Source organism: Ranitomeya variabilis, chromosome 2 (assembly GCF_051348905.1).
Source record: "Ranitomeya variabilis isolate aRanVar5 chromosome 2, aRanVar5.hap1, whole genome shotgun sequence".
Lineage (NCBI taxonomy): Eukaryota > Metazoa > Chordata > Amphibia > Anura > Dendrobatidae > Ranitomeya > Ranitomeya variabilis.
Genome location: NC_135233.1, coordinates 123,275,940 through 123,294,304, shown reverse-complemented (window position 1 = coordinate 123,294,304; position 18,365 = coordinate 123,275,940). Strand labels below are relative to the sequence as shown.

Below are 18,365 nucleotides of genomic sequence, written 5' to 3'. Positions count from 1 at the left end.
CTCTGTCAGCAGCATAGAGCTGAGAACAGAGCAGCCTGCGGACGATGGGCTGTTGCCGTTTTTGTTTTTCCATCACCAAACCACGCACCCACTTCTAGGTGCTCTCCCTAGGCCAAGTGAGGGCTGCTGCCATGGTGGTAGGTCGGGAGGAGGCCCTTGCCCAGTATACTCCGGTTCTCTTCAGAACGTAAAAATCTTTCGCCTTTTACTAAAGATTTCCGTGGAGAGGAGCAAAACTGAGTTTTGTGGCAATTTTTGCATGCTCCAGCTTGCTGGGGCTTCCTTAATTGGGTTCAACAACAGAATAAAGGAATGGGTGGGTGGGGTTTCGGTGGGAGACTGAACCCTGTGGTTGCTGGGAAGAGGCCCTCATTTGCATATTGTAGCCATGGATGGCCTTCTTCCGGGCAGCGGAACAGGTGATGCTCTGTCAGCAGCATAGAGCTGAGAACAGAGCAGCCTGCGGACGATGGGCTGTTGCCGTTTTTGTTTTTCCATCACCAAACCACGCACCCACTTCTAGGTGCTCTCCCTGGGCCAAGTGAGGGCTGCTGCCATGGTGGTAGGTCGGGAGGAGGCCCTTGCCCATTGAACTCTGGCTTCTCTTCAGAACGTAAAAATCTTTCGCCTTTTACTAAAGATTTCCGTGGAGAGGAGCAAAACTGAGTTTTGTGGCAATTTTTGCATGCTCCAGCTTGCTGGGGCTTCCTTAACTGGGTTCAACAACAGAATAAAGGAATGGGTGGGTGGGGTTTCGGTGGGAGACTGAACCCTGGGGTTGCTGGGAAGAGGCCCTCATTTGCATATTGTAGCCATGGATGGCCTTCTTCCGGGCAGCGGAACAGGTGATGCTCTGTCAGCACATAGAGCTGAGAACAGAGCAGCCTGCGGACGATGGGCTGTTGCCGTTTTTGTTTTTCCATCACCAAACCACGCACCCACTTCTAGGTGCTCTCCCTGGGCCAAGTGAGGGCTGCTGCCATGGTGGTAGGTCGGGAGGAGGCCCTTGCCCAGTATACTCTGGCTTCACTTCAGAACGTAAAAATCTTTCGCCTTTTACTAAAGATATCCGTGGAGAGGAGCAAAACTGAGTTTTGTGGCAATTTTTGCATGCTCCAGCTTGCTGGGGTTTCCTTAATTGGGTTCAACAACAGAATAAAGGAATGGGTGGGTGGGGTTTCGGTGGGAGACTGAACCCTGGGGCTGCTGGGAAGAGGCCCTTATTTGCATATTGTAGCCATGGATGGCCTTCTTCCGGGCAGCGGAACTGGTGATGCTCTGTCAGCAGCATAGAGCTGAGAACAGAGCAGCCTGCGGACGATGGGCTGTTGCCGTTTTTGTTTTTCCATCACCAAACCACGCACCCACTTCTAGGTGCTCTCCCTGGGCCAAGTGAGGGCTGCTGCCATGGTGGTAGGTCGGGAGGAGGCCCTTGCCCAGTATACTCTGGCTTCTCTTCAGAACGTAAAAATCTTTCGCCTTTTACTAAAGATTTCCGTGGAGAGGAGCAAAACTGAGTTTTGTGGCAATTTTTGCATGCTCCAGCTTGCTGGGGCTTCGTTAATTGGGTTCAACAACAGAATAAAGAAATGGGTGGGTGGGGTTTTGGTGGGAGACTGAACCCTGGGGTTGCTGGGAAGAGGCCCTCATTTGCATATTGAAGCCATGGATGGCCTTCTTCCGGGCAGCGGAACAGGTGATGCTCTGTCAGCAGCATAGAGCTGAGAACAGAGCAGCCTGCGGACGATGGGCTGTTGCCGTTTTTGTTTTTCCATCACCAAACCACGCACCCACTTCTAGGTGCTCTCCCTAGGCCAAGTGAGGGCTGCTGCCATGGTGGTAGGTCGGGAGGAGGCCCTTGCCCAGTATACTCTGGCTTCTCTTCAGAACGTAAAAATCTTTCGCCTTTTACTAAAGATTTCCGTGGAGAGGAGCAAAACTGAGTTTTGTGGCAATTTTTGCATGCTCCAGCTTGCTGGGGCTTCCTTAATTGGGTTCAACAACAGAATAAAGGAATGGGTGGGTGGGGTTTCGGTGGGTGACTGAACCCTGGGGTTGCTGGGAAGAGGCCTTCATTTGCATATTGTAGCCATGGATGGCCTTCTTCCGGGCAGCGGAACAGGTGATGATCTGTCAGCAGCATAGAGCTGAGAACAGAGCAGCCTGCGGACGATGGGCTGTTGCCGTTTTTGTTTTTCCATCACCAAACCACGCACCCACTTCTAGGTGCTCTCCCTGGGCCAAGTGAGGGCTGCTGCCATGGTGGTAGGTCGGGAGGAGGCCCTTGCCCAGTATACTCCGGCTTCCCTTCAGAACGTAAAAATCTTTCGCCTTTTACTAAAGATTTCCGTGGAGAGGAGCAAAACTGAGTTTTGTGGCAATTTTTGCATGCTCCAGCTTGCTGGGTCTTCCTTAATTGGGTTCAACAACAGAATAAAGGAATGGGTGGGTGGGGTTTCGGTGGGAGACTGAACCCTGGGGTTGCTGGGAAGAGGCCCTCATTTGCATATTGTAGCCATGGATGGCCTTCTTCCGGGCAGCGGAACAGGTGATGCTCTGTCAGCAGCATAGAGCTGAGAACAGAGCAGCCTGCGGACGATGGGCTGTTGCCGTTTTTGTTTTTCCATCACCAAACCACGCACCCACTTCTAGGTGCTCTCCCTGGGCCAAGTGAGGGCTGCTGCCATGGTGGTAGGTCGGGAGGAGGCCCTTGCCCAGTATACTCCGGCTTCTCTTCAGAACGTAAAAATCTTTCGCCTTTTACTAAAGATTTCTGTGGAGAGGAGAAAAACTGAGTTTTGTGGCAATTTTTGCATGCTCCAGCTTGCTGGGGCTTCCTTAATTGGGTTCAACAACAGAATAAAGGAATGGGTGGGTGGGGTTTCGGTGGAAGACTGAACCTTGGGGTTGCTGGGAAGAGGCCCTCATTTGCATATTGTAGCCATGGATGGCCTTCTTCCGGGCAGCGGAACAGGTGATACTCTGTCAGCAGCATAGAGCTGAGAACAGAGCAGCCTGCGGACGATGGGCTGTTGCCGTTTTTGTTTTTCCATCACCAAACCACGCACCCACTTCTAGGTGCTCTCCCTGGGCCAAGTGAGGGCTGCTGCCATGGTGGTAGGTCGGGAGGAGGCCCTTGCCCAGTATACTCCGGCTTCTCTTCAGAACGTAAAAATCTTTCGCCTTTTACTAAAGATTTCCGTGGAGAAGAGCAAAACTGAGTTTTGTGGCAATTTTTGCATGCTCCAGCTTGCAGGGGCTTCCTTAATTGGGTTCAACAACAGAATAAAGGAATGGGTGGGTGGGGTTTCGGTGGGAGACTGAACCCTGGGGTTGCTGGGAAGAGGCCCTCATTTGCATATTGTAGCCATGGATGGCCTTCTTCCGGGCAGCGGAACAGGTGATGCTCTGTCAGCAGCATAGAGCTGAGAACAGAGCAGCCTGCGGACGATGGGCTGTTGCCGTTTTTGTTTTTCCATCACCAAACCACGCACCCACTTCTAGGTGCTCTCCCTGGGCCAAGTGAGGGCTGCTGCCATGGTGGTAGGTCGGGAGGAGGCCCTTGCCCAGTATACTCCGGCTTCTCTTCAGAACGTAAAAATCTTTCGCCTTTTACTAAAGATTTCCGTGGAGAGGAGCAAAACTGAGTTTTGTGGCAATTTTTGCATGCTCCAGCTTGCTGGGGCTTCGTTAATTGGGTTCAACAACAGAATAAAGGAATGGGTGGGTGGGGTTTTGGTGGGAGACTGAACCCTGGGGTTGCTGGGAAGAGGCCCTCATTTGCATATTGAAGCCATGGATGGCCTTCTTCCGGGCAGCGGAACAGGTGATGCTCTGTCAGCAGCATAGAGCTGAGAACAGAGCAGCCTGCGGACGATGGGCTGTTGCTGTTTTTGTTTTTCCATCACCAAACCACGCACCCACTTCTAGGTGCTCTCCCTGGGCCAAGTGAAGGCTGCTGCCATGGTGGTAGGTCGGGAGGAGGCCCTTGCCCAGTAAACTCTGGCTTCTCTTCAGAACGTAAAAATCTTTCGCCTTTTACTAAAGATTTCCGTGGAGAGGAGCAAAACTGAGTTTTGTGGCAATTTTTGCATGTTCCAGCTTGCTGGGGCTTCCTTAATTGGGTTCAACAACAGAATAAAGGAATGGGTGGGTGGGGTTTCGGTGGGAGACTGAAACCTGGGGTTGCTGGGAAGAGGCCCTCATTTGCATATTGTAGCCATGGATGGCCTTCTTCCGGGCAGCGGAACAGGTGATGCTCTGTCAGCAGCATAGAGCTGAGAACAGAGCAGCCTGCGGACGATGGGCTGTTGCCGTTTTTGTTTTTCCATCACCAAACCACGCACCCACTTCTAGGTGCTCTCCCTGGGCCAAGTGAAGGCTGCTGCCATGGTGGTAGGTCGGGAGGAGGCCCTTGCCCAGTATACTCCGGTTCTCTTCAGAACGTAAAAATCTTTCGCCTTTTACTAAAGATTTCCGTGGAGAGGAGCAAAACTGAGTTTTGTGGCAATTTTTGCATGCTCCAGCTTGCTGGGGCTTCCTTAATTGGGTTCAACAACAGAATAAAGGAATGGGTGGGTGGGGTTTCGGTGGGAGACTGAACCCTGTGGTTGCTGGGAAGAGGCCCTCATTTGCATATTGTAGCCATGGATGGCCTTCTTCCGGGCAGCGGAACAGGTGATGCTCTGTCAGCAGCATAGAGCTGAGAACAGAGCAGCCTGCGGACGATGGGCTGTTGCCGTTTTTGTTTTTCCATCACCAAACCACGCACCCACTTCTAGGTGCTCTCCCTGGGCCAAGTGAGGGCTGCTGCCATGGTGGTAGGTCGGGAGGAGGCCCTTGCCCATTAAACTCTGGCTTCTCTTCAGAACGTAAAAATCTTTCGCCTTTTACTAAAGATTTCCGTGGAGAGGAGCAAAACTGAGTTTTGTGGCAATTTTTGCATGCTCCAGCTTGCTGGGGCTTCCTTAACTGGGTTCAACAACAGAATAAAGGAATGGGTGGGTGGGGTTTCGGTGGGAGACTGAACCCTGGGGTTGCTGGGAAGAGGCCCTCATTTGCATATTGTAGCCATGGATGGCCTTCTTCCGGGCAGCGGAACAGGTGATGCTCTGTCAGCACATAGAGCTGAGAACAGAGCAGCCTGCGGACGATGGGCTGTTGCCGTTTTTGTTTTTCCATCACCAAACCACGCACCCACTTCTAGGTGCTCTCCCTGGGCCAAGTGAGGGCTGCTGCCATGGTGGTAGGTTGGGAGGAGGCCCTTGCCCAGTATACTCTGGCTTCACTTCAGAACGTAAAAATCTTTCGCCTTTTACTAAAGATATCCGTGGAGAGGAGCAAAACTGAGTTTTGTGGCAATTTTTGCATGCTCCAGCTTGCTGGGGCTTCCTTAATTGGGTTCAACAACAGAATAAAGGAATGGGTGGGTGGGGTTTCGGTGGGAGACTGAACCCTGGGGTTGCTGGGAAGAGGCCTTCATTTGCATATTGTAGCCATGGATGGCCTTCTTCCGGGCAGCGGAACAGGTGATGATCTGTCAGCAGCATAGAGCTGAGAACAGAGCAGCCTGCGGACGATGGGCTGTTGCCGTTTTTGTTTTTCCATCACCAAACCACGCACCCACTTCTAGGTGCTCTCCCTGGGCCAAGTGAGGGCTGCTGCCATGGTGGTAGGTCGGGAGGAGGCCCTTGCCCAGTATACTCTGGCTTCTCTTCAGAACGTAAAAATCTTTCGCCTTTTACTAAAGATTTCCGTGGAGAGGAGCAAAACTGAGTTTTGTGGCAATTTTTGCATGCTCCAGCTTGCTGGGGCTTCCTTAACTGGGTTCAACAACAGAATAAAGGAATGGGTGGGTGGGGTTTCGGTGGGAGACTGAACCTTGGGGTTGCTGGGAAGAGGCCCTCATTTGCATATTGTAGCCATGGATGGCCTTCTTCCGGGCAGCGGAACAGGTGATGCTCTGTCAGCACATAGAGCTGAGAACAGAGCAGCCTGCGGACGATGGGCTGTTGCCGTTTTTGTTTTTCCATCACCAAACCACGCACCCACTTCTAGGTGCTCTCCCTGGGCCAAGTGAGGGCTGCTGCCATGGTGGTAGGTCGGGAGGAGGCCCCTGCCCAGTATACTCTAGCTTCTCTTCAGAACGTAAAAATATTTCGCCTTTTACTAAAGATTTCCGTGGAGAGGAGCAAAACTGAGTTTTGTGGCAATTTTTGCATGCTCCAGCTTGCTGGGGCTTCCTTAATTGGGTTCAACAACAGAATAAAGGAATGGGTGGGTGGGGTTTCGGTGGGAGACTGAACCCTGGGGTTGCTGGGAAGAGGCCTTCATTTGCATATTGTAGCCATGGATGGCCTTCTTCCGGGCAGCGGAACAGGTGATGATCTGTCAGCAGCATAGAGCTGAGAACAGAGCAGCCTGCGGACGATGGGCTGTTGCCGTTTTTGTTTTTCCATCACCAAACCACACACCCACTTCTAGGTGCTCTCCCTGGGCCAAGTGAGGGCTGCTGCCATGGTGGTAGGTCGGGAGGAGGCCCTTGCCCAGTATACTCCGGCTTCTCTTCAGAACGTAAAAATCTTTCGCCTTTTACTAAAGATTTCCGTGGAGAGGAGCAAAACTGAGTTTTGTGGCAATTTTTGCATGCTCCAGCTTGCTGGGTCTTCCTTAACTGGGTTCAACAACAGAATAAAGGAATGGGTGGGTGGGGTTTCGGTGGGAGACTGAACCTTGGGGTTGCTGGGAAGAGGCCCTCATTTGCATATTGTAGCCATGGATGGCCTTCTTCCGGGCAGCGGAACAGGTGATGCTCTGTCAGCACATAGAGCTGAGAACAGAGCAGCCTGCGGACGATGGGCTGTTGCCGTTTTTGTTTTTCCATCACCAAACCACGCACCCACTTCTAGGTGCTCTCCCTGGGCCAAGTGAGGGCTGCTGCCATGGTGGTAGGTCGGGAGGAGGCCCCTGCCCAGTATACTCTGGCTTCACTTCAGAACGTAAAAATCTTTCGCCTTTTACTAAAGATATCCGTGGAGAGGAGCAAAACTGAGTTTTGTGGCAATTTTTGCATGCTCCAGCTTGCTGGGGTTTCCTTAATTGGGTTCAACAACAGAATAAAGGAATGGGTGGGTGGGGTTTTGGTGGGAGACTGAACCCTGGGGTTGCTGGGAAGAGGCCCTCATTTGCATATTGAAGCCATGGATGGCCTTCTTCCGGGCAGCGGAACAGGTGATGCTCTGTCAGCAGCATAGAGCTGAGAACAGAGCAGCCTGCGGACGATGGGCTGTTGCCGTTTTTGTTTTTCCATCACCAAACCACGCACCCACTTCTAGGTGCTCTCCCTAGGCCAAGTGAGGGCTGCTGCCATGGTGGTAGGTCGGGAGGAGGCCCTTGCCCAGTATACTCTAGCTTCTCTTCAGAACGTAAAAATATTTCGCCTTTTACTAAAGATTTCCGTGGAGAGGAGCAAAACTGAGTTTTGTGGCAATTTTTGCATGCTCCAGCTTGCTGGGGCTTCCTTAATTGGGTTCAACAACAGAATAAAGGAATGGGTGGGTGGGGTTTCGGTGGGAGACTGAACCCTGGGGTTGCTGGGAAGAGGCCTTCATTTGCATATTGTAGCCATGGATGGCCTTCTTCTGGGCAGCGGAACAGGTGATGATCTGTCAGCAGCATAGAGCTGAGAACAGAGCAGCCTGCGGATGATGGGCTGTTGCCGTTTTTGTTTTTCCATCACCAAACCACGCACCCACTTCTAGGTGCTCTCCCTGGGCCAAGTGAGGGCTGCTGCCATGGTGGTAGGTCGGGAGGAGGCCCTTGCCCAGTATACTCTAGCTTCTCTTCAGAACGTAAAAATCTTTCGCCTTTTACTAAAGATTTCCGTGGAGAGGAGCAAAACTGAGTTTTGTGGCAATTTTTGCATGCTCCAGCTTGCTGGGTCTTCCTTAATTGGGTTCAACAACAGAATAAAGGAATGGGTGGGTGGGGTTTCGGTGGGAGACTGAACCCTGGGGTTGCTGGGAAGAGGCCCTCATTTGCATATTGTAGCCATGGATGGCCTTCTTCCGGGCAGCGGAACAGGTGATGCTCTGTCAGCAGCATATAGCTGAGAACAGAGCAGCCTGCGGACGATGGGCTGTTGCCGTTTTTGTTTTTCCATCACCAAACCACGCACCCACTTCTAGGTGCTCTCCCTGGGCCAAGTGAGGGCTGCTGCCATGGTGGTAGGTCGGGAGGAGGCCCTTGCCCAGGATACTCCGGCTTCTCTTCAGAACGTAAAAATCTTTCGCCTTTTACTAAAGATTTCCGTGGAGAGGAGCAAAACTGAGTTTTGTGGCAATTTTTGCATGCTCCAGCTTGCTGGGGCTTCGTTAATTGGGTTCAACAACAGAATAAAGGAATGGGTGGGTGGGGTTTTGGTGGGAGACTGAACCCTGGGGTTGCTGGGAAGAGGCCCTCATTTGCATATTGAAGCCATGGATGGCCTTCTTCCGGGCAGCGGAACAGGTGATGCTCTGTCAGCAGCATAGAGCTGAGAACAGAGCAGCCTGCGGACGATGGGCTGTTGCTGTTTTTGTTTTTCCATCACCAAACCACGCACCCACTTCTAGGTGCTCTCCCTGGGCCAAGTGAAGGCTGCTGCCATGGTGGTAGGTCGGGAGGAGGCCCTTGCCCAGTATGCTCTGGCTTCTCTTCAGAACGTAAAAATCTTTCGCATTTTACTAAAGATTTCCGTGGAGAGGAGCAAAACTGAGTTTTGTGGCAATTTTTGCATGTTCCAGCTTGCTGGGGCTTCCTTAATTGGGTTCAACAACAGAATAAAGGAATGGGTGGGTGGGGTTTCGGTGGGAGACTGAACCCTGGGGTTGCTGGGAAGAGGCCCTCATTTGCATATTGTAGCCATGGATGGCCTTCTTCCGGGCAGCGGAACAGGTGATGCTCTGTCAGCAGCATAGAGCTGAGAACAGAGCAGCCTGCGGACGATGGGCTGTTGCCGTTTTTATTTTTCCATCACCAAACCACGCACCCACTTCTAGGTGCTCTCCCTGGGCCAAGTGAGGGCTGCTGCCATGGTGGTAGGTCGGGAGGAGGCCCTTGCCCAGTATACTCTGGCTTCTCTTCAGAACGTAAAAATCTTTCGCCTTTTACTAAAGATTTCCGTGGAGAGGAGCAAAACTGAGTTTTGTGGCAATTTTTGCATGCTCCAGCTTGCTGGGGCTTCCTTAATTGGGTTCAACAACAGAATAAAGGAATGGGTGGGTGGGGTTTCGGTGGGAAACTGAACCCTGGGGTTGCTGGGAAGAGACCCTCATTTGCATATTGTAGCCATGGATGGCCTTCTTCCGGGCAGCGGAACAGGTGATGCTCTGTCAGCACATAGAGCTGAGAACAGAGCAGCCTGCGGACGATGGGATGTTGCCGTTTTTGTTTTTCCATCACCAAACCACGCACCCACTTCTAGGTGCTCTCCATGGGCCAAGTGAGGGCTGCTGCCATGGTGGTAGGTCGGGAGGAGGCCCTTGCCCAGTATACTCTGGCTTCTCTTCAGAACGTAAAAATCTTTCGCCTTTTACTAAAGATTTCCGTGGAGAGGAGCAAAACTGAGTTTTGTGGCAATTTTTGCATGCTCCAGCTTGCTGGGGCTTCCTTAACTGGGTTCAACAACAGAATAAAGGAATGGGTGGGTGGGGTTTCGGTGGGAGACTGAACCCTGGGGTTGCTGGGAAGAGGCCCTCATTTGCATATTGTAGCCATGGATGGCCTTCTTCCGGGCAGCGGAACAGGTGATGCTCTGTCAGCACATAGAGCTGAGAACAGAGCAGCCTGCGGACGATGGGCTGTTGCCGTTTTTGTTTTTCCATCACCAAACCACGCACCCACTTCTAGGTGCTCTCCCTAGGCCAAGTGAGGGCTGCTGCCATGGTGGTAGGTCGGGAGGAGGCCCTTGCCCAGTATACTCTAGCTTCTCTTCAGAACGTAAAAATATTTCGCCTTTTATTAAAGATTTCCGTGGAGAGGAGCAAAACTGAGTTTTGTGGCAATTTTTGCATGCTCCAGCTTGCTGGGGCTTCCTTAATTGGGTTCAACAACAGAATAAAGGAATGGGTGGGTGGGGTTTCGGTGGGAGACTGAACCCTGGGGTTGCTGGGAAGAGGCCTTCATTTGCATATTGTAGCCATGGATGGCCTTCTTCCGGGCAGCGGAACAGGTGATGATCTGTCAGCAGCATAGAGCTGAGAACAGAGCAGCCTGCGGACGATGGGCTGTTGCCGTTTTTGTTTTTCCATCACCAAACCACGCACCCACTTCTAGGTGCTCTCCCTGGGCCAAGTGAGGGCTGCTGCCATGGTGGTAGGTCGGGAGGAGGCCCTTGCCCAGTATACTCTGGCTTCTCTTCAGAACGTAAAAATCTTTCGCCTTTTACTAAAGATTTCCGTGGAGAGGAGCAAAACTGAGTTTTGTGGCAATTTTTGCATGCTCCAGCTTGCTGGGTCTTCCTTAATTGGGTTCAACAACAGAATAAAGGAATGGGTGGGTGGGGTTTCGGTGGGAGACTGAACCCTGGGGTTGCTGGGAAGAGGCCCTCATTTGCATATTGTAGCCATGGATGGCCTTCTTCCGGGCAGCGGAACAGGTGATGCTCTGTCAGCAGCATATAGCTGAGAACAGAGCAGCCTGCGGACGATGGGCTGTTGCCGTTTTTGTTTTTCCATCACCAAACCACGCACCCACTTCTAGGTGCTCTCCCTGGGCCAAGTGAGGGCTGCTGCCATGGTGGTAGGTCGGGAGGAGGCCCTTGCCCAGTATACTCTGGCTTCTCTTCAGAACGTAAAAATCTTTCGCCTTTTATTAAAGATTTCTGTGGAGAGGAGAAAAACTGAGTTTTGTGGCAATTTTTGCATGCTCCAGCTTGCTGGGGCTTCCTTAATTGGGTTCAACAACAGAATAAAGGAATGGGTGGGTGGGGTTTCGGTGGGAGACTGAACCCTGGGGTTGCTGGGAAGAGGCCCTCATTTGCATATTGTAGCCATGGATGGCCTTCTTCCGGGCAGCGGAACAGGTGATGCTTTGCCAGCAGCATAGAGCTGAGAACAGAGCAGCCTGCGGACGATGGGCTGTTGCCGTTTTTGTTTTTCCATCACCAAACCACGCACCCACTTCTAGGTACTCTCCCTGGGCCAAGTGAGGGCTGCTGCCATGGTGGTAGGTCAGGAGGAGGCCCTTGCCCAGTGTACTTTGGCTTCTCTTCAGAACGTAAAAATCTTTCGCCTTTTACTAAAGATTTCCGTGGAGAGGAGCAAAACTGAGTTTTGTGGCAATTTTTGCATGCTCCAGCTTGCTGGGGCTTCCTTAATTGGGTTCAACAACAGAATAAAGGAATGGGTGGGTGGGGTTTCGGTGGAAGACTGAACCTTGGGGTTGCTGGGAAGAGGCCCTCATTTGCATATTGTAGCCATGGATGGCCTTCTTCCGGGCAGCGGAACAGGTGATGCTCTGTCAGCAGCATAGAGCTGAGAACAGAGCAGCCTGCGGACGATGGGCTTTTGCCGTTTTTGTTTTTCCATCACCAAACCACGCACCCACTTCTAGGTGCTCTCCCTGGGCCAAGTGAGGGCTGCTGCCATGGTGGTAGGTCGGGAGGAGGCCCTTGCCCAGTATACTCTGGCTTCTCTTCAGAACGTAAAAATCTTTCGCCTTTTACTAAAGATTTCCGTGGAGAAGAGCAAAACTGAGTTTTGTGGCAATTTTTGCATGCTCCAGCTTGCAGGGGCTTCCTTAATTGGGTTCAACAACAGAATAAAGGAATGGGTGGGTGGGGTTTCGGTGGGAGACTGAACCCTGGGGTTGCTGGGAAGAGGCCCTCATTTGCATATTGTAGCCATGGATGGCCTTCTTCCGGGCAGCGGAACAGGTGATGCTCTGTCAGCAGCATAGAGCTGAGAACAGATCAGCCTGCGGACGATGGGCTGTTGCCGTTTTTGTTTTTCCATCACCAAACCACGCACCCACTTCTAGGTGCTCTCCCTGGGCCAAGTGAGGGCTGCTGCCATGGTGGTAGGTCGGGAGGAGGCCCTTGCCCAGGATACTCCGGCTTCTCTTCAGAACGTAAAAATCTTTCGCCTTTTACTAAAGATTTCCGTGGAGAGGAGCAAAACTGAGTTTTGTGGCAATTTTTGCATGCTCCAGCTTGCTGGGGCTTCGTTAATTGGGTTCAACAACAGAATAAAGGAATGGGTGGGTGGGGTTTTGGTGGGAGACTGAACCCTGGGGTTGCTGGGAAGAGGCCCTCATTTGCATATTGAAGCCATGGATGGCCTTCTTCCGGGCAGCGGAACAGGTGATGCTCTGTCAGCAGCATAGAGCTGAGAACAGAGCAGCCTGCGGACGATGGGCTGTTGCTGTTTTTGTTTTTCCATCACCAAACCACGCACCCACTTCTAGGTGCTCTCCCTGGGCCAAGTGAAGGCTGCTGCCATGGTGGTAGGTCGGGAGGAGGCCCTTGCCCAGTATACTCTGGCTTCTCTTCAGAACGTAAAAATCTTTCGCATTTTACTAAAGATTTCCGTGGAGAGGAGCAAAACTGAGTTTTGTGGCAATTTTTGCATGTTCCAGCTTGCTGGGGCTTCCTTAATTGGGTTCAACAACAGAATAAAGGAATGGGTGGGTGGGGTTTCGGTGGGAGACTGAACCCTGGGGTTGCTGGGAAGAGGCCCTCATTTGCATATTGTAGCCATGGATGGCCTTCTTCCGGGCAGCGGAACAGGTGATGCTCTGTCAGCAGCATAGAGCTGAGAACAGAGCAGCCTGCGGACGATGGGCTGTTGCCGTTTTTGTTTTTCCATCACCAAACCACGCACCCACTTCTAGGTGCTCTCCCTGGGCCAAGTGAGGGCTGCTGCCATGGTGGTAGGTCGGGAGGAGGCCCTTGCCCAGTATACTCTGGCTTCTCTTCAGAACGTAAAAATCTTTCGCCTTTTACTAAAGATTTCCGTGGAGAGGAGCAAAACTGAGTTTTGTGGCAATTTTTGCATGCTCCAGCTTGCTGGGGCTTCCTTAATTGGGTTCAACAACAGAATAAAGGAATGGGTGGGTGGGGTTTCGGTGGGAAACTGAACCCTGGGGTTGCTGGGAAGAGACCCTCATTTGCATATTGTAGCCATGGATGGCCTTCTTCCGGGCAGCGGAACAGGTGATGCTCTGTCAGCACATAGAGCTGAGAACAGAGCAGCCTGCGGACGATGGGCTGTTGCCGTTTTTGTTTTTCCATCACCAAACCACGCACCCACTTCTAGGTGCTCTCCATGGGCCAAGTGAGGGCTGCTGCCATGGTGGTAGGTCGGGAGGAGGCCCTTGCCCAGTATACTCTAGCTTCTCTTCAGAACGTAAAAATCTTTCGCCTTTTACTAAAGATTTCCGTGGAGAGGAGCAAAACTGAGTTTTGTGGCAATTTTTGCATGCTCCAGCTTGCTGGGGCTTCCTTAACTGGGTTCAACAACAGAATAAAGGAATGGGTGGGTGGGGTTTCGGTGGGAGACTGAACCCTGGGGTTGCTGGGAAGAGGCCCTCATTTGCATATTGTAGCCATGGATGGCCTTCTTCCGGGCAGCGGAACAGGTGATGCTCTGTCAGCACATAGAGCTGAGAACAGAGCAGCCTGCGGACGATGGGCTGTTGCCGTTTTTGTTTTTCCATCACCAAACCACGCACCCACTTCTAGGTGCTCTCCCTGGGCCAAGTGAGGGCTGCTGCCATGGTGGTAGGTCGGGAGGAGGCCCTTGCCCAGTATACTCTAGCTTCACTTCAGAACGTAAAAATCTTTCGCCTTTTACTAAGGATATCCGTGGAGAGGAGCAAAACTGAGTTTTGTGGCAATTTTTGCATGCTCCAGCTTGCTGGGGTTTCCTTAATTGGGTTCAACAACAGAATAAAGGAATGGGTGGGTGGGGTTTCGGTGGGAGACTGAACCCTGGGGTTGCTGGGAAGAGGCCCTCATTTGCATATTGTAGCCATGGATGGCCTTCTTCCGGGCAGCGGAACAGGTGATGCTCTGTCAGCAGCATAGAGCTGAGAACAGAGCAGCCTGCGGACGATGGACTGTTGCCGTTTTTGTTTTTCCATCACCAAACCACGCACCCACTTCTAGGTGCTCTCCCTGGGCCAAGTGAGGGCTGCTGCCATGGTGGTAGGTCGGGAGGAGGCCCTTGCCCAGTATACTCTGGCTTCACTTCAGAACGTAAAAATCTTTCTCCTTTTACTAAAGATATCCGTGGAGAGGAGCAAAACTGAGTTTTGTGGCAATTTTTGCATGCTCCAGCTTGCTGGGGTTTCCTTAATTGGGTTCAACAACAGAATAAAGGAATGGGTGGGTGGGGTTTCGGTGGGAGACTGAACCCTGGGGTTGCTGGGAAGAGGCCCTTATTTGCATATTGTAGCCATGGATGGCCTTCTTCCGGGCAGCGGAACAGGTGATGCTCTGTCAGCAGCATAGAGCTGAGAACAGAGCAGCCTGCGGACGATGGGCTGTTGCCGTTTTTGTTTTTCCATCACCAAACCACGCACCCACTTCTAGGTGCTCTCCCTGGGCCAAGTGAGGGCTGCTGCCATGGTGGTAGGTCGGGAGGAGGCCCTTGCCCAGTATACTCTGGCTTCTCTTCAGAACGTAAAAATCTTTCGCCTTTTACTAAAGATTTCCGTGGAGAGGAGCAAAACTGAGTTTTGTGGCAATTTTTGCATGCTCCAGCTTGCTGGGGCTTCCTTAATTGGGTTCAACAACAGAATAAAGGAATGGGTGGGTGGGGTTTCGGTGGGAAACTGAACCCTGGGGTTGCTGGGAAGAGACCCTCATTTGCATATTGTAGCCATGGATGGCCTTCTTCCGGGCAGCGGAACAGGTGATGCTCTGTCAGCACATAGAGCTGAGAACAGAGCAGCCTGCGGACGATGGGCTGTTGCCGTTTTTGTTTTTCCATCACCAAACCACGCACCCACTTCTAGGTGCTCTCCATGGGCCAAGTGAGGGCTGCTGCCATGGTGGTAGGTCGGGAGGAGGCCCTTGCCCAGTATACTCTGGCTTCTCTTCAGAACGTAAAAATCTTTCGCCTTTTACTAAAGATTTCTGTGGAGAGGAGCAAAACTGAGTTTTGTGGCAATTTTTGCATGCTCCAGCTTGCTGGGGCTTCCTTAACTGGGTTCAACAACAGAATAAAGGAATGGGTGGGTGGGGTTTCGGTGGGAGACTGAACCCTGGGGTTGCTGGGAAGAGGCCCTCATTTGCATATTGTAGCCATGGATGGCCTTCTTCCGGGCAGCGGAACAGGTGATGCTCTGTCAGCACATAGAGCTGAGAACAGAGCAGCCTGCGGACGATGGGCTGTTGCCGTTTTTGTTTTTCCATCACCAAACCACGCACCCACTTCTAGGTGCTCTCCCTGGGCCAAGTGAGGGCTGCTGCCATGGTGGTAGGTCGGGAGGAGGCCCTTGCCCAGTATACTCTAGCTTCACTTCAGAACGTAAAAATCTTTCGCCTTTTACTAAGGATATCCGTGGAGAGGAGCAAAACTGAGTTTTGTGGCAATTTTTGCATGCTCCAGCTTGCTGGGGTTTCCTTAATTGGGTTCAACAACAGAATAAAGGAATGGGTGGGTGGGGTTTCGGTGGGAGACTGAACCCTGGGGTTGCTGGGAAGAGGCCCTCATTTGCATATTGTAGCCATGGATGGCCTTCTTCCGGGCAGCGGAACAGGTGATGCTCTGTCAGCAGCATAGAGCTGAGAACAGAGCAGCCTGCGGACGATGGACTGTTGCCGTTTTTGTTTTTCCATCACCAAACCACGCACCCACTTCTAGGTGCTCTCCCTGGGCCAAGTGAGGGCTGCTGCCATGGTGGTAGGTCGGGAGGAGGCCCTTGCCCAGTATACTCTGGCTTCACTTCAGAACGTAAAAATCTTTCGCCTTTTACTAAAGATATCCGTGGAGAGGAGCAAAACTGAGTTTTGTGGCAATTTTTGCATGCTCCAGCTTGCTGGGGTTTCCTTAATTGGGTTCAACAACAGAATAAAGGAATGGGTGGGTGGGGTTTCGGTGGGAGACTGAACCCTGGGGTTGCTGGGAAGAGGCCCTTATTTGCATATTGTAGCCATGGATGGCCTTCTTCCGGGCAGCGGAACAGGTGATGCTCTGTCAGCAGCATAGAGCTGAGAACAGAGCAGCCTGCGGACGATGGGCTGTTGCCGTTTTTGTTTTTCCATCACCAAACCACGCACCCACTTCTAGGTGCTCTCCCTGGGCCAAGTGAGGGCTGCTGCCATGGTGGTAGGTCGGGAGGAGGCCCTTGCCCAGTATACTCTGGCTTCTCTTCAGAACGTAAAAATCTTTCGCCTTTTACTAAAGATTTCCGTGGAGAAGAGCAAAACTGAGTTTTGTGGCAATTTTTGCATGCTCCAGCTTGCAGGGGCTTCCTTAATTGGGTTCAACAACAGAATAAAGGAATGGGTGGGTGGGGTTTCGGTGGGAGACTGAACCCTGGGGTTGCTGGGAAGAGGCCCTCATTTGCATATTGTAGCCATGGATGGCCTTCTTCCGGGCAGCGGAACAGGTGATGCTCTGTCAGCAGCATAGAGCTGAGAACAGATCAGCCTGCGGACGATGGGCTGTTGCCGTTTTTGTTTTTCCATCACCAAACCACGCACCCACTTCTAGGTGCTCTCCCTGGGCCAAGTGAGGGCTGCTGCCATGGTGGTAGGTCGGGAGGAGGCCCTTGCCCAGGATACTCCGGCTTCTCTTCAGAACGTGAAAATCTTTCGCCTTTTACTAAAGATTTCCGTGGAGAGGAGCAAAACTGAGTTTTGTGGCAATTTTTGCATGCTCCAGCTTGCTGGGGCTTCGTTAATTGGGTTCAACAACAGAATAAAGGAATGGGTGGGTGGGGTTTTGGTGGGAGACTGAACCCTGGGGTTGCTGGGAAGAGGCCCTCATTTGCATATTGAAGCCATGGATGGCCTTCTTCCGGGCAGCGGAACAGGTGATGCTCTGTCAGCAGCATAGAGCTGAGAACAGAGCAGCCTGCGGACGATGGGCTGTTGCTGTTTTTGTTTTTCCATCACCAAACCACGCACCCACTTCTAGGTGCTCTCCCTGGGCCAAGTGAAGGCTGCTGCCATGGTGGTAGGTCGGGAGGAGGCCCTTGCCCAGTATACTCTGGCTTCTCTTCAGAACGTAAAAATCTTTCGCATTTTACTAAAGATTTCCGTGGAGAGGAGCAAAACTGAGTTTTGTGGCAATTTTTGCATGTTCCAGCTTGCTGGGGCTTCCTTAATTGGGTTCAACAACAGAATAAAGGAATGGGTGGGTGGGGTTTCGGTGGGAGACTGAACCCTGGGGTTGCTGGGAAGAGGCCCTCATTTGCATATTGTAGCCATGGATGGCCTTCTTCCGGGCAGCGGAACAGGTGATGCTCTGTCAGCAGCATAGAGCTGAGAACAGAGCAGCCTGCGGACGATGGGCTGTTGCCGTTTTTGTTTTTCCATCACCAAACCACGCACCCACTTCTAGGTGCTCTCCCTGGGCCAAGTGAGGGCTGCTGCCATGGTGGTAGGTCGGGAGGAGGCCCTTGCCCAGTATACTCTGGCTTCTCTTCAGAACGTAAAAATCTTTCGCCTTTTACTAAAGATTTCCGTGGAGAGGAGCAAAACTGAGTTTTGTGGCAATTTTTGCATGCTCCAGCTTGCTGGGGCTTCCTTAATTGGGTTCAACAACAGAATAAAGGAATGGGTGGGTGGGGTTTCGGTGGGAAACTGAACCCTGGGGTTGCTGGGAAGAGACCCTCATTTGTATATTGTAGCCATGGATGGCCTTCTTCCGGGCAGCGGAACAGGTGATGCTCTGTCAGCACATAGAGCTGAGAACAGAGCAGCCTGCGGACGATGGGCTGTTGCCGTTTTTGTTTTTCCATCACCAAACCACGCACCCACTTCTAGGTGCTCTCCATGGGCCAAGTGAGGGCTGCTGCCATGGTGGTAGGTCGGGAGGAGGCCCTTGCCCAGTATACTCTGGCTTCTCTTCAGAACGTAAAAATCTTTCGCCTTTTACTAAAGATTTCCGTGGAGAGGAGCAAAACTGAGTTTTGTGGCAATTTTTGCATGCTCCAGCTTGCTGGGGCTTCCTTAACTGGGTTCAACAACAGAATAAAGGAATGGGTGGGTGGGGTTTCGGTGGGAGACTGAACCCTGGGGTTGCTGGGAAGAGGCCCTCATTTGCATATTGTAGCCATGGATGGCCTTCTTCCGGGCAGCGGAACAGGTGATGCTCTGTCAGCACATAGAGCTGAGAACAGAGCAGCCTGCGGACGATGGGCTGTTGCCGTTT

At 52.1% G+C, this 18,365-nt stretch overlaps 43 non-coding genes across 43 annotated transcripts; all 43 read left to right on the top strand.

Annotated features, from left to right (window-relative positions):
- The first annotated feature begins 165 nt into the window (after positions 1 to 165).
- On the top strand, positions 166 to 280 carry LOC143810587 (U5 spliceosomal RNA). Its single transcript, XR_013223037.1, has one exon. It is a non-coding gene; the product is annotated as a U5 spliceosomal RNA (small nuclear RNA).
- A 310-nt stretch (positions 281 to 590) lies between these two features.
- On the top strand, positions 591 to 706 carry LOC143811257 (U5 spliceosomal RNA). The gene has a single exon (XR_013223542.1). It is a non-coding gene; the product is annotated as a U5 spliceosomal RNA (small nuclear RNA).
- Positions 707 to 1,015: 309 nt separating this feature from the next.
- LOC143810536 (U5 spliceosomal RNA) lies at positions 1,016 to 1,131 on the top strand. Its single transcript, XR_013222987.1, has one exon. It is a non-coding gene; the product is annotated as a U5 spliceosomal RNA (small nuclear RNA).
- A 310-nt stretch (positions 1,132 to 1,441) lies between these two features.
- On the top strand, positions 1,442 to 1,557 carry LOC143811015 (U5 spliceosomal RNA). Its single transcript, XR_013223305.1, has one exon. It is a non-coding gene; the product is annotated as a U5 spliceosomal RNA (small nuclear RNA).
- A 310-nt stretch (positions 1,558 to 1,867) lies between these two features.
- On the top strand, positions 1,868 to 1,983 carry LOC143811014 (U5 spliceosomal RNA). Its single transcript, XR_013223304.1, has one exon. It is a non-coding gene; the product is annotated as a U5 spliceosomal RNA (small nuclear RNA).
- A 310-nt stretch (positions 1,984 to 2,293) lies between these two features.
- On the top strand, positions 2,294 to 2,409 carry LOC143810505 (U5 spliceosomal RNA). The gene has a single exon (XR_013222957.1). It is a non-coding gene; the product is annotated as a U5 spliceosomal RNA (small nuclear RNA).
- Positions 2,410 to 2,719: 310 nt separating this feature from the next.
- LOC143810585 (U5 spliceosomal RNA) lies at positions 2,720 to 2,835 on the top strand. The gene has a single exon (XR_013223035.1). It is a non-coding gene; the product is annotated as a U5 spliceosomal RNA (small nuclear RNA).
- Positions 2,836 to 3,145: 310 nt separating this feature from the next.
- Positions 3,146 to 3,261, top strand: LOC143810602 (U5 spliceosomal RNA). The gene has a single exon (XR_013223051.1). It is a non-coding gene; the product is annotated as a U5 spliceosomal RNA (small nuclear RNA).
- Positions 3,262 to 3,571: 310 nt separating this feature from the next.
- On the top strand, positions 3,572 to 3,687 carry LOC143811233 (U5 spliceosomal RNA). Its single transcript, XR_013223519.1, has one exon. It is a non-coding gene; the product is annotated as a U5 spliceosomal RNA (small nuclear RNA).
- Positions 3,688 to 3,997: 310 nt separating this feature from the next.
- LOC143811284 (U5 spliceosomal RNA) lies at positions 3,998 to 4,113 on the top strand. Its single transcript, XR_013223570.1, has one exon. It is a non-coding gene; the product is annotated as a U5 spliceosomal RNA (small nuclear RNA).
- A 310-nt stretch (positions 4,114 to 4,423) lies between these two features.
- On the top strand, positions 4,424 to 4,538 carry LOC143810586 (U5 spliceosomal RNA). The gene has a single exon (XR_013223036.1). It is a non-coding gene; the product is annotated as a U5 spliceosomal RNA (small nuclear RNA).
- A 310-nt stretch (positions 4,539 to 4,848) lies between these two features.
- Positions 4,849 to 4,964, top strand: LOC143811201 (U5 spliceosomal RNA). Its single transcript, XR_013223488.1, has one exon. It is a non-coding gene; the product is annotated as a U5 spliceosomal RNA (small nuclear RNA).
- Positions 4,965 to 5,273: 309 nt separating this feature from the next.
- On the top strand, positions 5,274 to 5,389 carry LOC143810476 (U5 spliceosomal RNA). The gene has a single exon (XR_013222929.1). It is a non-coding gene; the product is annotated as a U5 spliceosomal RNA (small nuclear RNA).
- A 310-nt stretch (positions 5,390 to 5,699) lies between these two features.
- Positions 5,700 to 5,815, top strand: LOC143811013 (U5 spliceosomal RNA). The gene has a single exon (XR_013223303.1). It is a non-coding gene; the product is annotated as a U5 spliceosomal RNA (small nuclear RNA).
- A 309-nt stretch (positions 5,816 to 6,124) lies between these two features.
- Positions 6,125 to 6,240, top strand: LOC143810495 (U5 spliceosomal RNA). Its single transcript, XR_013222947.1, has one exon. It is a non-coding gene; the product is annotated as a U5 spliceosomal RNA (small nuclear RNA).
- Positions 6,241 to 6,550: 310 nt separating this feature from the next.
- On the top strand, positions 6,551 to 6,666 carry LOC143810407 (U5 spliceosomal RNA). The gene has a single exon (XR_013222863.1). It is a non-coding gene; the product is annotated as a U5 spliceosomal RNA (small nuclear RNA).
- Positions 6,667 to 6,975: 309 nt separating this feature from the next.
- On the top strand, positions 6,976 to 7,091 carry LOC143810535 (U5 spliceosomal RNA). Its single transcript, XR_013222986.1, has one exon. It is a non-coding gene; the product is annotated as a U5 spliceosomal RNA (small nuclear RNA).
- Positions 7,092 to 7,401: 310 nt separating this feature from the next.
- Positions 7,402 to 7,517, top strand: LOC143810494 (U5 spliceosomal RNA). The gene has a single exon (XR_013222946.1). It is a non-coding gene; the product is annotated as a U5 spliceosomal RNA (small nuclear RNA).
- A 310-nt stretch (positions 7,518 to 7,827) lies between these two features.
- Positions 7,828 to 7,943, top strand: LOC143810439 (U5 spliceosomal RNA). Its single transcript, XR_013222894.1, has one exon. It is a non-coding gene; the product is annotated as a U5 spliceosomal RNA (small nuclear RNA).
- A 310-nt stretch (positions 7,944 to 8,253) lies between these two features.
- On the top strand, positions 8,254 to 8,369 carry LOC143811232 (U5 spliceosomal RNA). Its single transcript, XR_013223518.1, has one exon. It is a non-coding gene; the product is annotated as a U5 spliceosomal RNA (small nuclear RNA).
- A 310-nt stretch (positions 8,370 to 8,679) lies between these two features.
- Positions 8,680 to 8,795, top strand: LOC143810510 (U5 spliceosomal RNA). Its single transcript, XR_013222961.1, has one exon. It is a non-coding gene; the product is annotated as a U5 spliceosomal RNA (small nuclear RNA).
- A 310-nt stretch (positions 8,796 to 9,105) lies between these two features.
- Positions 9,106 to 9,221, top strand: LOC143811012 (U5 spliceosomal RNA). The gene has a single exon (XR_013223302.1). It is a non-coding gene; the product is annotated as a U5 spliceosomal RNA (small nuclear RNA).
- A 309-nt stretch (positions 9,222 to 9,530) lies between these two features.
- On the top strand, positions 9,531 to 9,646 carry LOC143811011 (U5 spliceosomal RNA). The gene has a single exon (XR_013223301.1). It is a non-coding gene; the product is annotated as a U5 spliceosomal RNA (small nuclear RNA).
- A 309-nt stretch (positions 9,647 to 9,955) lies between these two features.
- LOC143810663 (U5 spliceosomal RNA) lies at positions 9,956 to 10,071 on the top strand. The gene has a single exon (XR_013223103.1). It is a non-coding gene; the product is annotated as a U5 spliceosomal RNA (small nuclear RNA).
- Positions 10,072 to 10,381: 310 nt separating this feature from the next.
- Positions 10,382 to 10,497, top strand: LOC143810280 (U5 spliceosomal RNA). Its single transcript, XR_013222740.1, has one exon. It is a non-coding gene; the product is annotated as a U5 spliceosomal RNA (small nuclear RNA).
- Positions 10,498 to 10,807: 310 nt separating this feature from the next.
- Positions 10,808 to 10,923, top strand: LOC143810662 (U5 spliceosomal RNA). Its single transcript, XR_013223102.1, has one exon. It is a non-coding gene; the product is annotated as a U5 spliceosomal RNA (small nuclear RNA).
- A 310-nt stretch (positions 10,924 to 11,233) lies between these two features.
- On the top strand, positions 11,234 to 11,349 carry LOC143810265 (U5 spliceosomal RNA). The gene has a single exon (XR_013222725.1). It is a non-coding gene; the product is annotated as a U5 spliceosomal RNA (small nuclear RNA).
- A 310-nt stretch (positions 11,350 to 11,659) lies between these two features.
- Positions 11,660 to 11,775, top strand: LOC143810498 (U5 spliceosomal RNA). The gene has a single exon (XR_013222950.1). It is a non-coding gene; the product is annotated as a U5 spliceosomal RNA (small nuclear RNA).
- Positions 11,776 to 12,085: 310 nt separating this feature from the next.
- Positions 12,086 to 12,201, top strand: LOC143811231 (U5 spliceosomal RNA). The gene has a single exon (XR_013223517.1). It is a non-coding gene; the product is annotated as a U5 spliceosomal RNA (small nuclear RNA).
- A 310-nt stretch (positions 12,202 to 12,511) lies between these two features.
- Positions 12,512 to 12,627, top strand: LOC143810464 (U5 spliceosomal RNA). The gene has a single exon (XR_013222918.1). It is a non-coding gene; the product is annotated as a U5 spliceosomal RNA (small nuclear RNA).
- A 310-nt stretch (positions 12,628 to 12,937) lies between these two features.
- LOC143811010 (U5 spliceosomal RNA) lies at positions 12,938 to 13,053 on the top strand. Its single transcript, XR_013223300.1, has one exon. It is a non-coding gene; the product is annotated as a U5 spliceosomal RNA (small nuclear RNA).
- A 309-nt stretch (positions 13,054 to 13,362) lies between these two features.
- LOC143811290 (U5 spliceosomal RNA) lies at positions 13,363 to 13,478 on the top strand. Its single transcript, XR_013223576.1, has one exon. It is a non-coding gene; the product is annotated as a U5 spliceosomal RNA (small nuclear RNA).
- A 309-nt stretch (positions 13,479 to 13,787) lies between these two features.
- On the top strand, positions 13,788 to 13,903 carry LOC143810702 (U5 spliceosomal RNA). Its single transcript, XR_013223138.1, has one exon. It is a non-coding gene; the product is annotated as a U5 spliceosomal RNA (small nuclear RNA).
- Positions 13,904 to 14,213: 310 nt separating this feature from the next.
- On the top strand, positions 14,214 to 14,329 carry LOC143810679 (U5 spliceosomal RNA). The gene has a single exon (XR_013223117.1). It is a non-coding gene; the product is annotated as a U5 spliceosomal RNA (small nuclear RNA).
- Positions 14,330 to 14,639: 310 nt separating this feature from the next.
- Positions 14,640 to 14,755, top strand: LOC143811009 (U5 spliceosomal RNA). Its single transcript, XR_013223299.1, has one exon. It is a non-coding gene; the product is annotated as a U5 spliceosomal RNA (small nuclear RNA).
- A 309-nt stretch (positions 14,756 to 15,064) lies between these two features.
- LOC143810332 (U5 spliceosomal RNA) lies at positions 15,065 to 15,180 on the top strand. Its single transcript, XR_013222790.1, has one exon. It is a non-coding gene; the product is annotated as a U5 spliceosomal RNA (small nuclear RNA).
- Positions 15,181 to 15,489: 309 nt separating this feature from the next.
- LOC143810701 (U5 spliceosomal RNA) lies at positions 15,490 to 15,605 on the top strand. Its single transcript, XR_013223137.1, has one exon. It is a non-coding gene; the product is annotated as a U5 spliceosomal RNA (small nuclear RNA).
- A 310-nt stretch (positions 15,606 to 15,915) lies between these two features.
- Positions 15,916 to 16,031, top strand: LOC143810534 (U5 spliceosomal RNA). The gene has a single exon (XR_013222985.1). It is a non-coding gene; the product is annotated as a U5 spliceosomal RNA (small nuclear RNA).
- A 310-nt stretch (positions 16,032 to 16,341) lies between these two features.
- On the top strand, positions 16,342 to 16,457 carry LOC143810497 (U5 spliceosomal RNA). The gene has a single exon (XR_013222949.1). It is a non-coding gene; the product is annotated as a U5 spliceosomal RNA (small nuclear RNA).
- A 310-nt stretch (positions 16,458 to 16,767) lies between these two features.
- Positions 16,768 to 16,883, top strand: LOC143810414 (U5 spliceosomal RNA). The gene has a single exon (XR_013222869.1). It is a non-coding gene; the product is annotated as a U5 spliceosomal RNA (small nuclear RNA).
- A 310-nt stretch (positions 16,884 to 17,193) lies between these two features.
- LOC143810463 (U5 spliceosomal RNA) lies at positions 17,194 to 17,309 on the top strand. The gene has a single exon (XR_013222917.1). It is a non-coding gene; the product is annotated as a U5 spliceosomal RNA (small nuclear RNA).
- Positions 17,310 to 17,619: 310 nt separating this feature from the next.
- Positions 17,620 to 17,735, top strand: LOC143811008 (U5 spliceosomal RNA). Its single transcript, XR_013223298.1, has one exon. It is a non-coding gene; the product is annotated as a U5 spliceosomal RNA (small nuclear RNA).
- A 309-nt stretch (positions 17,736 to 18,044) lies between these two features.
- LOC143811007 (U5 spliceosomal RNA) lies at positions 18,045 to 18,160 on the top strand. Its single transcript, XR_013223297.1, has one exon. It is a non-coding gene; the product is annotated as a U5 spliceosomal RNA (small nuclear RNA).
- The last annotated feature ends 205 nt before the right edge of the window (positions 18,161 to 18,365 follow it).